We start from the raw sequence: 16,301 nt of genomic DNA, 5'->3' as shown, positions 1-16,301 counted from the left end.
AAGAAGGATAGAAAATTTAGAGTTGTCATCATCACAAGCATAATTCCTAAACTTTTCCAAGGTAAATAATTATCAAAAAATAATACAGATCTAAATTTTTGTTATCAACATAACAATAATATCCAATATTTTCCAGGCAAACTACTACTCCGTTCATCACCAGCAACAAATTTCTACTTCAACAAATCAATTGATTACATAAAGTATTTCAAAAGGCAAATAAGAGATCATGCAAAACCATGCAGCAAAGAGTGATTCTAATTCATGCATCATTTGGATTGTTATTCTTTTTCTCACAATACTTGATACCTAGATTTATTTACATTTTAAACTTTTTTATCATTGTTTTCTTTAGATTTCTACTTCTATATAAAATCTAAAACTCAACTTCTGTCTTTCAATCTTTGCTAAACAATTTAAATATATAGAAAATAAATTAAAAGACATAAGTGATGTCTACGTGTTAGTGAGCAAGAAAGCATGATTAGAGTGAATAAGAAGTCTACTATAAAGATGAGAGTTATCGGGAGATGAAATTGTGTAGAGTTTGTAAATTTAAAAAGTTACTTGAATAAGAAAATATATATACACTGACTTACAAAATAGGTTTTTTCTCAGCTAAGCCAGGTAACTATCTTTTTATATAAATAGCAATACTTTTGTATTTACCTAAATTTATGCTAACTAACTTATTCTTAACCAATTTCAGGTCATTTCTTTCTTATGAACTTCAACACAACTTCTGATCTGCGAAAGACTTAATCTGTTTCTTAGATTATTTATCTTACTTAGCTATTCTTTTAACTTTAAAACAATTCCGTAAACTCGATATTCACCATTTTCTCAGATATTTTGGAACATACAATATTATCAACACACTTTTCGTGCATCGATATTATCAACACACTTTTCCGCGCATCGCGCGGAGAGAGAACCTAGTTAATTATAAAAGTTTATAAATCCAACCCCACCCCTAAATACTAAACTCTAAACTCTAAATTCAATTAATTTTATTTTAAGAAATTTAATTTTTTTTAATTGATTATTTTAGATCATATATAGATACCATTAAATGCTTATAGCCTCAAATCAATTTTATATTCTAGATTTTTGTGAATAATTTCAATAGTATCTAGCCAAAAAATTTAAAATTCAAAAAGTTAATCTATTCAGGAATCTCCAGATCTTAAAATTTATATAGCTTTAATTATTTGAAAGGCTTGAATTCTTTAAACTTTATTACTGTTATTTAATTTCTATGTTAGTGTTTCAAATATTCTTTTACAGATATTAAGCTATTTTATCTAAAATATTTTTCTTCTGTTAATTTAGTTTATTTTATATTAATTTTCATTTTATTTCCAAATATTTAGTCTTTTGGAATATTTTCAATACCATATAGCATAAACTTTAAAATTTATATTTCTTTAATTGCTGGAAAACTTACATTCTATAAAGTAAATTACTCTTTTTGTTGGTTAATATTTATGCTAATGTTACAAAGATTTGCTATATAAATATTTATAAGTAATTAAGAATTAATTATAGAAGTTTATAAACCCAAGTCACCCTTAAATACTAAATCCTAAGAAATAATCACTAAACCCAAATTTTAGTATATTTTTGATTAGCTTATTTTTGAAAATTGACATTCAACTTATTGTATTTTCAATCAAATTCTCATGTTTTCTTTTGTTAATTTAACTTCTTTATTATTTTATCCTATTTAAAAGAAATATATGTTTATAAAATTTTGACACTTTAAAAAATATAAAATTAAAATAGTATATTGGTCTTTTAAACATTATGTGTACACTTTTAATGGTTTGTGTACTCAGTTTTATATTATAGATTATTAATATTTGGATTGTTCACCTCCTCTCCGATCTCGAGTCCATTATGCTGATAAGACATTGAACCATTTATTTCTGTCAAACAAATTGATGATCATAAAACTGTAGTATGTGTTACTCTTTGAGATATCTATTAAACTTCCTAACTTTCACTATGATGTCCTTAGGGAAAATGGCCTATTCCTATATAAACTAATTGTTCCCGGTTTTTTCACACACGAACTTTTAAGCCATGCCAAAAAATACATGAACAGCGGAAAAATGGTTTATTCCCCTATGAATTACTTGTTCCTGGTTTTTTCACACACAAACTTTTAATTCATGCCAAAAACCACATGAACAACTCTATTTTTTGAATTACATACACAAACTATCGATTTTAAATTAATTCCCATGAAACCGTAAATAGTGCTATTTAAACGTCAACTTGATTTATAACAGGTGGAGAGCCAATTTATTCTTTTTTTCTTTTTTAGTCAACTGCTTTTCTTATTCAGAAATTGTTTTATCATCGATTGGGGATAAAATTTATTATTCTGCAGAAAAATAAAACGTTTTACATGACGCATAAAGAAATAAGAGCATCAACTACTAGCTTACCAATCTCCATGTATTGCCACAAGGAACTATAAAATCGATGCAGTATCTCCAATTGATGTTGGAAAATAAAACGATTTATGAAGAAAATGAGCAATTGAAAAAAAAAGAACAAAACGACATAGTATTTTTTTATCAACTCAAATTAAACCGGTTCTTCATCTGTCATAAACTAAGTTAACTTTCAAATAACACGTTTACGGTTTTAGGAGAATTAGTTTAAAATCGATAGTTTGTGTATGTAATTCAAAAAATAGAGTTGTTCATGTGGTTTTTGGCATGAACTAGTTCATAGGGGAAGAAGCAATTTTTCTGTTGTTCATGTGGTTTTTGACATGACTTCAAAGTTTGTGTGTGAAAAAACCGGGAACAACTAGTTTATAGGGGAATAGACAATTTTCCCGATGTCCTTACATGTTTTTAATATCTCACAATTTGTTATGGAGCATGAAGAAACAAAAGCTGTTTTTTTTTAATAGAAGAATTATATCCATGTTTTTATTCTTTTGATCAACATTTATTTCACTAGCTAATAGTTGGTCCCCATATCCAAAACCATCAACGCAAAAAAAATTAATTGTTTGCTTCATTATTTCTCATACTTCTTTCCCTCTTTTTTTTTCCTCTACGTCCTTAGATCTAGACACTTTTCACTATGATGCTTTCATTTTCTTTTGATCACCTAACTTTATAGTCATCCAAACCATTGTGAAACTTGGTCATCTTCATCTCACATTGAGTGAAAAATGAGTTCCTATCAGCTATATAATACATTTCCAACTTGATTATGGGTGAGTTCACACTGTTGGTGTCAATCATCTTCGCCTTTTTCTTACATAATATATACTCTCTCCATAGCCAGCCCTTAAAAAAATATATGGCTCCAAAAAAAACAAAATATTTAAGCTATTAATCATTGGTTTATCAACAAACAATAACAGTTAGAAAAATTCTCGTGAAGGGGCCATTTACATTGGCTAACAGAGCTATTTACAATTATTCTCAGATATTAGCCATCAACGTCATTTAAGTATTGAGGGCTCTGCTCTCATCGACCAATTAGTATTTTTTTTTCTTCAACTGCTTTACCCACATCCCCAACACCATCATATTCCCTATTAAGTCATGTTTATTTTCTTACAATCCTTTTTTATTTGTTCGCATCAATTCTTATTTTTTCCCTTAAGTCCTTTTAAAAATATTCAAGCGGTCTTAACAACTCTTGCGGGAAATGATCTGGAGTTTCATACTTGGCAGCTAGAAAGGCGAGAATCTCTTGTGTATTTCAAACTAAAACAAAGAATTCTAACATGAAATAAATAGCAAAAAAAGCATGGATTTATGTATTTTAAGATCGTAAACAGCTTGTATTATGTTTTAAAAAATAATAACATGCTTATGTTAAGTGTAAAAGTACTTACAATACTACAACATAAACATTTAATAATCCTTAATAGAGAATCATAGTCACTAAAGAACTGCATAACCCAAAGAACGAACGTCAAGATATTTCTTGTACACAAAGTTGGGAGAAAATTACTGCTGTTTTGTTCTGTTACACATGAATCTTTTGAGAAATTGATATTCATACGGATATGTTGACAAACGTATAGGAAAGACAAAAATCTAATAGTAATCAAAGAAAAGTTGTTAGAGAGGAATGAATCACCAACCTGATTGTAATTTTGGACTCTTGAACCCTGCATGAGCTCATGGTGGAGAAGGCAACAAAAGAAAAACAAACATCCCTTAGGATACAACACTGTCTCGGGAATCTTTGAGAATAGAAGAATCCTCTGTTTTGTATGATGCATCCATTCAGTGGAAGGTGGAGAAATGAGTTTTCTTGTCTGGCCATTTCATCTCCCTATCTTCATTTAGACCTTGGCAGGAAACTCAGAAAAGTAAGCGGTTAGCTATAAATCTGCAAGATTTCGTACCTAGAAATCAGAGAAATTCAGGTTTGACAATAGTTAACCATGGTTTGTTATACATCTCTATTCTACAAATGGATTAGCAAAATAAGAACTATGAATTTCAGGATTAAGAAAGATAAAAAAAAGAGATTCAAGTAAAAATCCAAAAGAAGCTAAAAAGATTTGGTAACAGTGAACGTGACGAATAAAAATACAAAAACAAAAAAATCAGCTAACCAGTTCAATCTATAACAGCTAGCAGCCAAAGCAGAAATCATCTTTATGTTCTTCAGAGCTTTATTCGCCTTGGAGAACAAAACAGCCCGTGAATTCGGCACCACTTTCGCCGGAGCTGTGATTTGCAGAGCAGCTTTTTCCATTAAATCAGTGGTCGATTTCGCCATCACTCAATTTCACCGAATCGTCTCCATGTAAAGAGGTGGTGTATTTCGGCTGAGTTTTGGTGTTTGGTTTCGCCGGACCGGTGTCACGTAAATCTCATGTTTCGTATCCGTTGAAGCGGTGTGTGCGATTGGTTATTTGTAAGGGGATTTGGGAAGAGAAAATTTTTCCCTTTCATGTGAGTATATATAGCTCGAGTTTGATGGGAGGTGAAGAGTTTGGGTGTCATAAGTTCTGTAAAGCTTTGATGGCCGATAGTAATGGAGGGAGACGTTACACATCCGATTCAATTCGAAATTAAATTGTCTGGCTATTAGTGTTTACATATGTATGATGCTTAAGAGATTTCATGCTATTAAGGTTTGATTTCAGGATAAGGTAGATGGAACGTGAGATTGAGAATGAGGAGATTAGTTAAATTTACCGGTTTTGGGCTTTGAATGTGGACTGTAATATATATTCATGTGAATAAATGGGTTTCGGCCGATCATTTTTGTCTGTCCATCGGTGGTATAACCTTAACAAATAATATGAGTGTGAGCTGGCTTTTTGACAGTTGTCTCCTTGTTATTGGCCACAATTAATTGGCTGACGTTAGGGAAGTTATAATGGGTTTTGTTAGTGGGTTTTGTATGGGTTTTAAAAATAAATAAATACCCATCTACACCCATTTAGTTAAATGGGTTTTAAATGAGTAGTTTTATTAAGATTCATTTATTAAATGAGTTCTACTTAAAGTTAGTGGAGATCCTCTTCATCCATTTAACTTAATATAATTAATTAATTATTTTTTTTGTAGGAAAATGTGATTATATAGTTTTGGCGAAAAATTCGATTTTACGATATATGCAGAAAAATTCCGATTTTGTAGTTTTGGCAAAAAAAATTAGATTTTATAGTTTTGGCGAAAAACACATTTTCTAGTTTTGACGGAAAAATCTGATTATGCCGTCTTGGCGAGAAAACTTGATTTTGCAGTTTTTGCGGGAAAACTCAATTTTTATGGTTTTGGCGGGAAAACTCGATATTGCGTTTTGGCAGGAAAACTCTATTTTTCGGTTTTGGCGGGAAAACTTTATTTTTCGGTTTTGGCGGGAAAACTCGATTTTACGGTTTTGGCGGGAAACTCGTTTTACGGTTTTGGCAGGAAAACTCGATATTGCGTTTTGGTGGGAAAACTTGATTTTTACGGTTTTGGCGGCAAAACTCGATTTTACGGTTTTGGCGGAAAAACTCGATAATGCGGTTTTGGCGGGAAAACTCGATTTTACGGTTTTGGCGGAAAAACTTGATTTTGCAGTTTTAGCGAAAAAACTCGATTTTATGGTTTTGGCGGGGAAACTCGGTTTTATGGTTTTGGCGGAAAAACTTGATTTCGCGGTTTTAGCGGAAAAAATCAAATTTTGCAGTTTTAGAAGAAAACTCGATTTTACGGTTTTACCAAAACAATTGATTTGCGTTTATGTAATAAAAATTAGTTAAAATTTTTTATGTTTCATTTAATATTTGTTACAAAACCATAAAGTTAAAACAACGAAAAATTAAATCAACAATAGTTTAAATGAGTCTAAATACGTTAGTACAAATTTTGTGGATCTAAATGGGTATTCCTAATAGACATATTTTTAAATGGATCTAAACGGGTATGAGTTTTAAATAGAGTGAGTTTTAAATGGGGTGGATTTAAATGAGGTGAGTGTACCCATTTTAACATCCCTAGCTGACATGTACACCCTCTATGCTCTAGTTTTAGAACTTTTAGTACTCTTAGATTATCAAAATAGAGTGACTGAGATTATTAAATGGAATATATACAATATATTAGAAGGGGTTCTATTTTTGGCCACCGAAAACATTAACCTCGTATGCGGTAAAAATTAAAGTGAGCTTTCGTAAAAGAGAAAAAGACAAAAATAGCACTAAATCAAGTTTTTGTTCCCAAACTAGCATTCAAGGTCAAAAGTCACAAAAATAGTACTTAATGTTTTATCAAAAGTCACAAACTTAGGGTTTAGAGTTAAAGGGTGGGGTTTAGGATTTAGGGTTTAGGGTTTAGGGTTTAGAGTTTAGGGTTTAGGGTTTAGAGTTTAGGGTTTAGGGTTTAGAGTTGAGAAATGAGGTTTTGGGGATAAGATTTCAAATTTTGAAAAATAAAAAAATTAAAATTTTCAAAGGATAAACTTAGAAAGGTGCTATTTTGGTCATTTTAGTTTTTGAATGCTATTTTTGTGATATAAACTTAGAAATGTGCTATTTTAGAGATTTAACCTTCGTAAAATATGAACAAGAAACATAAAATCTTGGGCCAAATAAGTTGGTGTCGACATCGCGTTATTCTTTGTCACCGGTAACTTGTTCCAAAAATGGGTATAACCGGACGAGTTTGACGTTAAATGTTATTTGCTAAATTACATCAAAATCAATGCTTTTCTCTTAATTTTTTTTTCTCACTGATTTTCATTAAAGCCCATTGGGCTAGTATAAGGGATAAGTACAAAATCATTCAGTCCATACACGTAAGATACAATAGACTGATTTAAACACACATGTAAGGATTAGAAAAGTCTAAAGCTACGTGGCATCTTCTGGAAAAAGTGAACCGCTTCGTGGAACCTCCGCCGCCGAGAGAACTCCGGCCACCTCCTCCGAACATCATCTCCAGAGACTCTTTCCAATCCAACACAAGATAGACCTTGCACTTGAATCCCTTCTTCTCTCGTTTGCTAATGTCACCGAAGTACCATAGGATTCCAAACTTTGTAAGACTGATGAACCCAAGATCTGATGGAGGCAAGAGAGAGCAGAAATATTTTGAGACGTCTTCGAAGAAGACCCCAATTCTTCTTTTCTGATCTAGAACCCCCCTTCAATCTCCAACATCTCGATTCACTCTAAAATAGGAACTTACACTTTTCCCCGATTTTATTTATCGGCAAGTGAAGATTTATCCTCTTTAAATAGTAAAATCAAGCATAATCAAGCAAGTTGTAAACTTTATAGCCTCCGGTTTGAAGATGAAGATCACGCAAAGAGAGGAAAACTCTGAGATCGGAGATTATTAACTTCAATTGAATCGGAAATTTCATAGAGAATGAAGAACAACACCGATTCAGATTGAAAAGCACACCAAAAATCGCCGAGCGAAAACATATCGCCAACGCGAAAACAAAAGTCCGATAAACGAAAAAGATAATTCGATCTATAGATCGAACCAATTTCACAAAGCAAAAAGATAAAAGGAAGCTAATCTCATTCCTCTCTGTGAAAGATAGAAGTGTGAGAACAGAGAGGAAAGAGTTCTGGTTTCAGCTAGGCTTATCATAGTTGTGATGATAAACTATATGCATTGTTCTCCACTTACGAAAGACTAAACTATGTTAGTAATGTGATTGATATAGTTTATTAGAGTATAAAGTCGGTTAAGAGTCAATTAGATTGAACCGGTGGTTATGTGATATAAACTGGGTAGTATAAATATGTGAAGATACATTGTATACGGTACAAGATAATATACATTTTTACACTTTTGGATCGTAACAAACTCTGAATCATCTTCTTGAGCTCAAGCTCTAATATGGTATCAGAGCCATGAAACTCGCGTTTCCTGCGTCTCTTTCTCGGAAAATCTTCGTTTCTTTCCGTGATTTTGTTGCGATTCCGTTTTGATCGAGCTCGACTTCATCTTCTTCATGAGTCTTTCGATTTCCTTCATCAGTTTCTGTGAATCGATAGCTCTTGAGCTTTTCGCGATCTATCACTTCGTTTCAGTGGTGATTGCTATTCTTCTTTCCTTTTCTTCTTTTCATTGACCTTCGATTCGTGATCTCTATATTGCGATCGCTTTCTTCGTTTGATCCAGTTCATCATTCTTGATTCTGCATGATGCCGATCTCGTATGTGAATGCTGTCAACAACAACTCGTCGCCGTTACCTCAGAATCCATCGTCGGCTCGTACGGATGCAACGGCTTCACTTCAAGATCCGAACTCGAATCCACTCTATGTTCACAGTGCCGATCATGCTGGTATATCTCTTGTTTCTGAGAAACTTGCTGGTTTAGGTAACTTCAACACTTGGCGTAGATCCATGCTTATGGCCTTAGGTGCTCGTAATAAGGCTGTGTTTGTTGATGGAACGTTTTCGGAATTATCTCCGACTCATCCAGATTTTGCTTCCTGGTCAAGATGCAACAATATTGTTTGCACCTGGATTGTCAATGCTGTGGAAAAGTCGATTGCTAAGAGTATAATGTATCTAGATACGGCTCGGCAGATGTGGCTTGACATACATGATCAGTTTAAACAGAGTGATGGCCCGCGTAATGCTGAGATAAAGCAACAGATCTTTGCTGAAGTTCAAGGCTCTCAGAGTGTGAGTGATTATTATACAAGATTGAAGCAGTTATGGGAGGAGCTGAAGAATCATGAGAGTCCTTATACATGTTGTTGTAGTCGTCCAGATTGTTCAAGCATGAAGCGGATCATTCAGAGAGAGGAACAAGATAGAGTGCTCAAGTTTCTCACAGGATTGAATAATTCTTTCACTACAACACGAGGACAGATTCTTATGATGGAACCAAAACCAAATATCTCCAAAGTCTTCAACTTGATATCACAGGAAGAACGACAGCGATCAATGAAGAGCACAAGTACTGTTGCTTTTCAGGTTTCAAAAGATTCAGATGCTGAAACAGCGTATGTTGCGGCTTATGCGAATGGGTATAATCGTCAGAAGAACCGTCCCATTTGCTCGCATTGTGATGTTGCAGGTTACACTATTCAGAAGTGTTATAAGTTGCATGGCTATCCTCAAGGATTCAAGAATCATAACAACTCGAAGTCACTGTCAGCTACTCCCTCTATAGACTCTAACAAGTCTACTCAACAGTGGCCTCCTCGCAAAGAGAATGTTGCCAATATGGTTGTACAAGATAATGGTGGTATCTCCATGCATAATCAACAAGGGGTTTGTCTTGGATCAGTTACGTCAGAACAAGTCTCTCAGCTTCTAAGCGTCTTGAATGTGCACCAACCTTCATATCAGGATGGGTTTTCTCAGATATCTGGAAGTAATATTCATCTCTCAGATGGAACAGCTTCATCTTTCAAACCTCAACCTCATCTACTACCACATACCCCATCTGATATTCCTTTTTCAGGTACTGCTTCTTCTTCTCATTTTATTTATGCGGGAATGAAGAACGGCCTTACTTTACTAAACCCGGCTTGGATTATTGATACTGGTGCGAGTTGCCACGTCTGTGCTGATTTGACCTTGTTTCTTGCGACTCAGTCCATTAGTGATACATTTGTTACGCTTCCTGATGGTACTAGAATTCCTGTGACAACCTCTGGCACGATAGTAATCTCTAGTAGACTAACTCTCACTGATGTTATGTACATTCCTCAATTCAAGTTTAATCTTCTTAGTATAAGTGCATTGACTAGGAATAGTACAATCTCGGTTCTGTTTTCATCTAATTCTTGCTACATATTTCCTGATAATCCTTTTAAACTTCAGGGGCTTACTCCGGGCTTCATGATTGGGAAGGGTAATCTCCTGAGCAATCTGTATGTTCTGGAGGGTCCGTATGCTTCTGCTGATTTCATTGCTTCGTCTACAACTCGTTCTGTGCCTGAAGATACTCCTGTTTTGCAAATTTCGTCTGAAGTCTGGCATAAAAGGCTCGGTCATCCTTCTTTTCATAAACTTCAAGTTCTTTCAAAGATTCTTCGGATTTCTCAAGGCAATGTCGATCACTCTAGTGTATGTCATGTTTGTCCCTTAGCTAAACAGAAACGTATTTCTTTTCCTTCAAATCCACATATGTCAAAGTTACCTTTTGATTTGATTCATCTTGATGTTTGGGGTCCTTTTCCGATTCCTACTCATGATGGATACAAATATTTCTTTACAATAGTAGATGATTGTACAAGAGTGACATGGATATATCTCCTTAAAAATAAAAGTTCTGTTTCTACATTGTTTCCTGAGTTCTTGCAATTTGTTCATACTCAATACAATTTTCATGTTAAGGCAATCAGATCTGATAATGCTCCAGAATTGGCTTTTACATCTCTACTTAAAGAACATGGCATTGAGCATTACTTTTCATGTCCTTACACACCTCAACAAAATTCTATAGTAGAAAGGAAACATCAACACATTTTAAATGTAGCTTGAGCTCTTCTTTTCCAATCTAAGGTTCCTTTGTTATATTGGGGTGAGTGTATTCAAACTGCCATTTATCTGATCAATAGAACCCCTTCTCCGCTGCTTGATAACAAGTCACCTTATGAGCTTCTAGTTAAACAACAACCTTCATATGAACATCTTCGTGTTTTTGGGTGTTTATGTTACACTTCTACTCTACAGAAAGATAGAAATAAGTTTTCTCCACGAGCTGTTCCATGCGTGTTTTTGGGTTATCCTCACGGTCATAAAGGTTACAAGGTTTTAGATTTGGAAACTAATACTATTTCTATTTCTTGAAACGTTGTTTTCCATGAAAATAAATTTCCTTTTGTTACAGATGCAAGTTCTTTATCTCGTGAGCAATCTTTCTTTGATCAAGATGTTCTTCCCCTTCCTGTTCAAGACTCATCTTTTCCTGCTTTCTTTGACTTAGGATCTGACGTCCCTTCTTCGGTTTTTGTTGATAATACTGCTTCTTCTAATGATGGTGTTTCTTTGTCTAGTTCTCCTAATCAGTCTATTCCTCAAATACCATCAGAAACGTCTGTAACAGATACCACTATAGGACCAAATATTTCTGAGACAAGGTCAAAACGACAGACAAAGGCTCCATTATATCTTGACAAGTATCATTGTTACCTCTTGAATCATTCATCTGAACCTCCCCTTCACCCTAAACACACTACCTCTTATCCTATTTCTGCATTCTTGTCATATGATAAGTTTGATCCTGGTCACAAGAAATTCATACTTTCCATATCCTCTCACAAACTTCCCAAAACCTTTTCTGAGGCTGTTCAATCTGAGGATTTTAAAAGATCCATGACGTCTGAGATGTGTTCTCTTGAAGAAGCTGGGACTTGGTCTGTATGTCAACTTCCTCCTGATAAACATCCAGTTGGTTGTAAATGGATTCACACTTACAAATACAATCCAGATGGCACCATTGAGAGAAGTAAATCGCGTGTTGTAGCCAAAGGTTATACGCAGTTGGAGGGATTGGACTACTTGGACACATTTTCTCCGGTTGCGAAGATTGGTACTCTCCGTCTGTTGCTGAGTGTTGCTGCTGCCAAGAACTGGACCATCTCTCAACTTGATGTGAGTAACGCTTTCCTCAATGGAGATCTAGATGAAGAGATCTACATGCGTTTACCTGAAGGTTATGAGGTTATTACTGGCAAGAAAGTAGCTCTTAATTCTGTCTGCAAGCTCCACAAGTCCATTTATGGACTTAAACAGGCATCACGCCAGTGGAATCTGAAGCTTTCTCAAGTAATTCTTGGTGATGGGTTCTCACAAACTCACTCGGATCATTCATTATTCATCCGCCACATTGGGAATGTCTACTTGGCGGTCCTTGTATATGTTGATGACATCTTGATTGTTGGTAACAGTGAGAGTGCAATTACAGCTTTTAAGGATGTGCTGAAGTCTGCCTTTAAGCTTCGTGATCTTGGCCCTGCAAAATACTTCCTTGGCTTTGAGATTGCGCATAATCACACTGGTATCTCCTTGAACCAGCGGAAGTACACTTTAGAACTTCTGGAGGAAGCTGGTTACTTGGGATGTAAACCATTGTATGTTCCTATGGAGCCCAATCTCAAGATGTCTGCTTCTTCAGGTACATCACTTCCTGATGCATCAGTATATCGCCGGCTTGTTGGACGTATGCTTTATCTTACTCATACGCGTCCTGACATCACTTATGCGGTTCATAAGTTGAGTCAATACATGTCTGCACCTACTGATGTTCACCTCCAAGCGGCTCATAGAGTTCTCCGTTATCTGAAGAACGATCCCGGCCAAGGCTTATTTTATTCTGCTTCTGCCTCGTTGAAGTTGACTGCTTATTCTGATGCTGATTGGGCGGATTGTCCTGATTCTAGACAATCGATCACAGGTTATTGCGTCTTCCTTGGAAACTCTCTGATCTCCTGGCGATCCAAGAAACAGCCCACAGTCTCTCGCAGCAGCTCTGAAGCGGAATATCGTTCCATGGCTGACGCCACTTGTGAGCTTATCTGGCTCACCACTATACTTCACGAGATGCATTGTGATGTCATTGCTCCTGCTGCACTCTTTTGTGACAATCAGTCGGCTCTCTATATAGCTTCGAATCCGGTGTATCATGAGAGGACCAAACACGTAGAGATCGACTGTCACGTAGTGCGCGAGAGATTGCAAAGTGGGTTTATGAAGACTCTTCACGTCAAGTCTGAACTTCAACTGGCAGATATCTTCACAAAGGCTGTTCAGCCTGCTCTGTTTCGAAGTTTGGTCAGCAAGATTGGCATCCACAGCCTGTGTCTTCCATCTTGAGGGGAGGGTATTAGAGTATAAAGTCGGTTAAGAGTCAATTAGATTGAACCGGTGGTTATGTGATATAAACCGGGTAGTATAAATATGTGAAGATACATTGTATACGGTACAAGATAATATACATTTTTACACTTTTGGATCGTAACAAACTCTTAATCATCTTCTTGAGCTCAAGCTCTAATATAGTTCGTGTTGTTATTTGCTGTGTCACTGAGACTTATTGTTTGTTTGTCTTTTTAATTTGTTTCTTGTACTGTTGAGAGTACATAAATTATATTAAAGTTTTTGAGAATATATTTTGTTTCTGGATATTTTTTCTCCAGTTTAGTTGTGTAAGTTTTGTGTATTAAGTAATAATTTTTATTATTCTTATTATGTTTGTTATATGTTTTTATTTTATTTTTAAACTTGTTGCTCTTACCGGACCTTTAAAACAAATACGTGAAGACTTGTAGAAATAACTATAAAATGACTGACAGTTCTGAGTATTTGGGCTTTAATGAGTTTTAAACGAATTTATGTATTTCTCATAAGAAGACAATAGCATTGGCCTGTTGACATTGGGCATGTAAACTATTTTTATAAGACAAGAAGAGTGAGCAGGTGGAGTTGTTGTTGCCGCCTTTGTGTATGTCGGAATTGTCTCTTGTATCTCCTGTTGTGGCTGTATTTGTTTATCTTTTATTTGATGGGTAATATGTAAACAAAAATCATTGTTAGTTGTATTTATCAGAGTTCATAACTTACTCGGCTTTTTTTGTTTAGGTAATTTCACTGATTTTGGTTGTCGTCTTTGTCTTCTTCGTTGCAAAAGTAAATTTGTAAATTGTTAAATAGCTCGTCATGTAGTATGTATTTGTTTAGCTGACTCGATGTATGTGTTGTTGCGAAAGTAAGTTTGTAAATTGTTAAATAGCTGGCCGTGTAGTTTGTATATGTTTAGCTGGCTCGATGTATGTGTCGTTGAGTTTTAGTTGAGGTGATTGGTTTGGTATATTTGTTTTGAAGTTTATTTCTAAGATTAGACAAAAAGGAGAGGTGCTCATTAATGATTCGTCTTTTTTGGAATTCTAGTTTTTGGTGTTTAAATTGTTTGGGTTGTTGTGGTTTCTTTTAAGCTGTAAAATAAAGGTTTGTGTAAAATTAGTTTGATAAATAAGGAAGATAAATAGACGCCCACAGAATTTGGGTAGGAAATATTTTTGATTATTGATGTTAGCACAATATAGATAATGATATAAAGGGAATTATGTGTTGTTTGTTTCTTACGGATCAATGAGGAGACAGATAACGACTTGGGTTGTTTCTTTGCTAAGGCCAGAGCCTTGGACAGAACAAATTTGCCCAACCACATCTGCGAGTTTAAATATCAGTTATGATAGCGAAACATATTATAAACCCATATGCAATATGATAATATACCTGAATATTCTAGGTTTGTGTTCGCAATCACTTGGAAATTGTCAAACAGTCTAATTATGACTGGAGATTGATCTCAGGAGCACCCGTGATGACTTCATAAATAATAGTTGGTGAGATGAAACGAATGAGGAATGGATGATCAATTATCTTGTACATGTTTGAGCACCTAGCAACTTCAAATCGATCGTCTTTCAGAATGGAACCGGCTTTCAAAGATGACATATAATGATTAGCACGTCCGGCGGGAATAAACCCATGAATCAAAGAATCTGCAAATAAAATTATTTAACAAAGAATCAGGAAATCAATTAAAAATAATTATATTAAATAAGTGGGATAAATCGAAGACTAACTTACCTTTTCATCAAGTAAGAAAATCGTGATTCCCATAAACTCAATGTCTTTCTTGAAGTTCAGGGAATCCCATAAGCGAGGAGGCTAGAGGCTATGCTCTGACTACTACGACCAACACGGAGAGACTCGAAGGTTGAGTGACGAATGCCGAGAACACCGGTTTGAGGAACTAGAGAGGCAAATAGAGATTTTCTAGAAAATCGTTAAAGTTAAGAGGAATCAATGAGTTTTGAGGAGATGCATATTGGGTTCATCAAAGATGAAAATCATATATATAGGGTTTACAGAAAGGCTACAAATCAGGAACATTTAAGATCAAGCAATTTAAGATGGGGAGATGAAGAGTTCACCGGTGAAAAAATAGATTACGAACAGACATACAATGCAACTCTATAACTCAGACTTGTCTAAGACAATGATGAAAAGAATCCTAACTCATGTTAAACGAAGACAGTTTACAATATGGAAAAACTAAAATTGTTGTTTTTTCATATAACGTGATGAACCTCATTTAAAAATGAAACTCATAATACACTTGTAGGCCGGCCCACAGAGAAAACCGAAGAAGCAAATGTTTTCGACCTTCATAAATATATATTAGTTTCGGCCATCAATGTACAAAGTATCCTTTAGTTTAGTGGTATAAATGTTGGTGTTTATATCTCAATAATCTGGGTTCGAGCCACATGCTTGACACTTTTTCACACTTTTTAAAAGTGGGACGCACCAAAATGCTGACGTGTCGACTCACGAAAGAGGGAATGGCCTCATTATATTATAGATAGATATACTAGGGTCGGGCCGTCCTACGGGCGGGACATACTTTACTTCTGATTTAGGTTATTATTTTTTGTATGATTTTGTGGTTTGTATTTTAAGTTTGCATTTGCAAGCGATGTTTAATGATTTTTGTCTTCTATAAAGTTTTACGTAAGAAGGTAGGCCTGGGATTTCGGGTATTCGGATCGGTTCCGGGTAAGATCCGTTCGGGTCCGGATATTCGGTTATTTACAAATTGTATCCAATGAGTACTTGGAACAGTTCGGTTCAGTTTCGGATCGGTTTCCGGTCGGTTCCGGGTCGGTTCCGGGTATTAAATTATTAAACCGAAACTAATATTTTTATTTATTTTATATTTTCTATTTTTATTTTTAATTTTTTTTAAAAAAGTTTAATCCAAATCGGATATATATGTATAGCTTGAAAGTAATTACAATGAAATAGAAGTGGTGCAGTGGTA

The 16,301-nt window shown here is 34.9% G+C and overlaps 1 long non-coding RNA gene across 1 annotated transcript; it reads right to left on the bottom strand.

The window, feature by feature from the left end:
* Positions 1-4,123: 4,123 nt before the first annotated feature.
* Positions 4,124-5,161, bottom strand: LOC106293403. Its single transcript, XR_001260462.1, has 2 exons — positions 4,604-5,161; positions 4,124-4,390 (listed from the first exon to the last, which is right to left on the bottom strand). It is a non-coding gene; the product is annotated as an uncharacterized LOC106293403 (long non-coding RNA).
* Between the last annotated feature and the right edge of the window lie 11,140 nt (positions 5,162-16,301).

The sequence above is a fragment of the Brassica oleracea genome, chromosome C5 (genome assembly GCF_000695525.1).
Source record: "Brassica oleracea var. oleracea cultivar TO1000 chromosome C5, BOL, whole genome shotgun sequence".
Taxonomy (NCBI): domain Eukaryota; kingdom Viridiplantae; phylum Streptophyta; class Magnoliopsida; order Brassicales; family Brassicaceae; genus Brassica; species Brassica oleracea.
The sequence above is the reverse complement of the archived record's forward strand: the minus strand, read 5'-3'. Positions and strand labels throughout refer to the sequence as shown.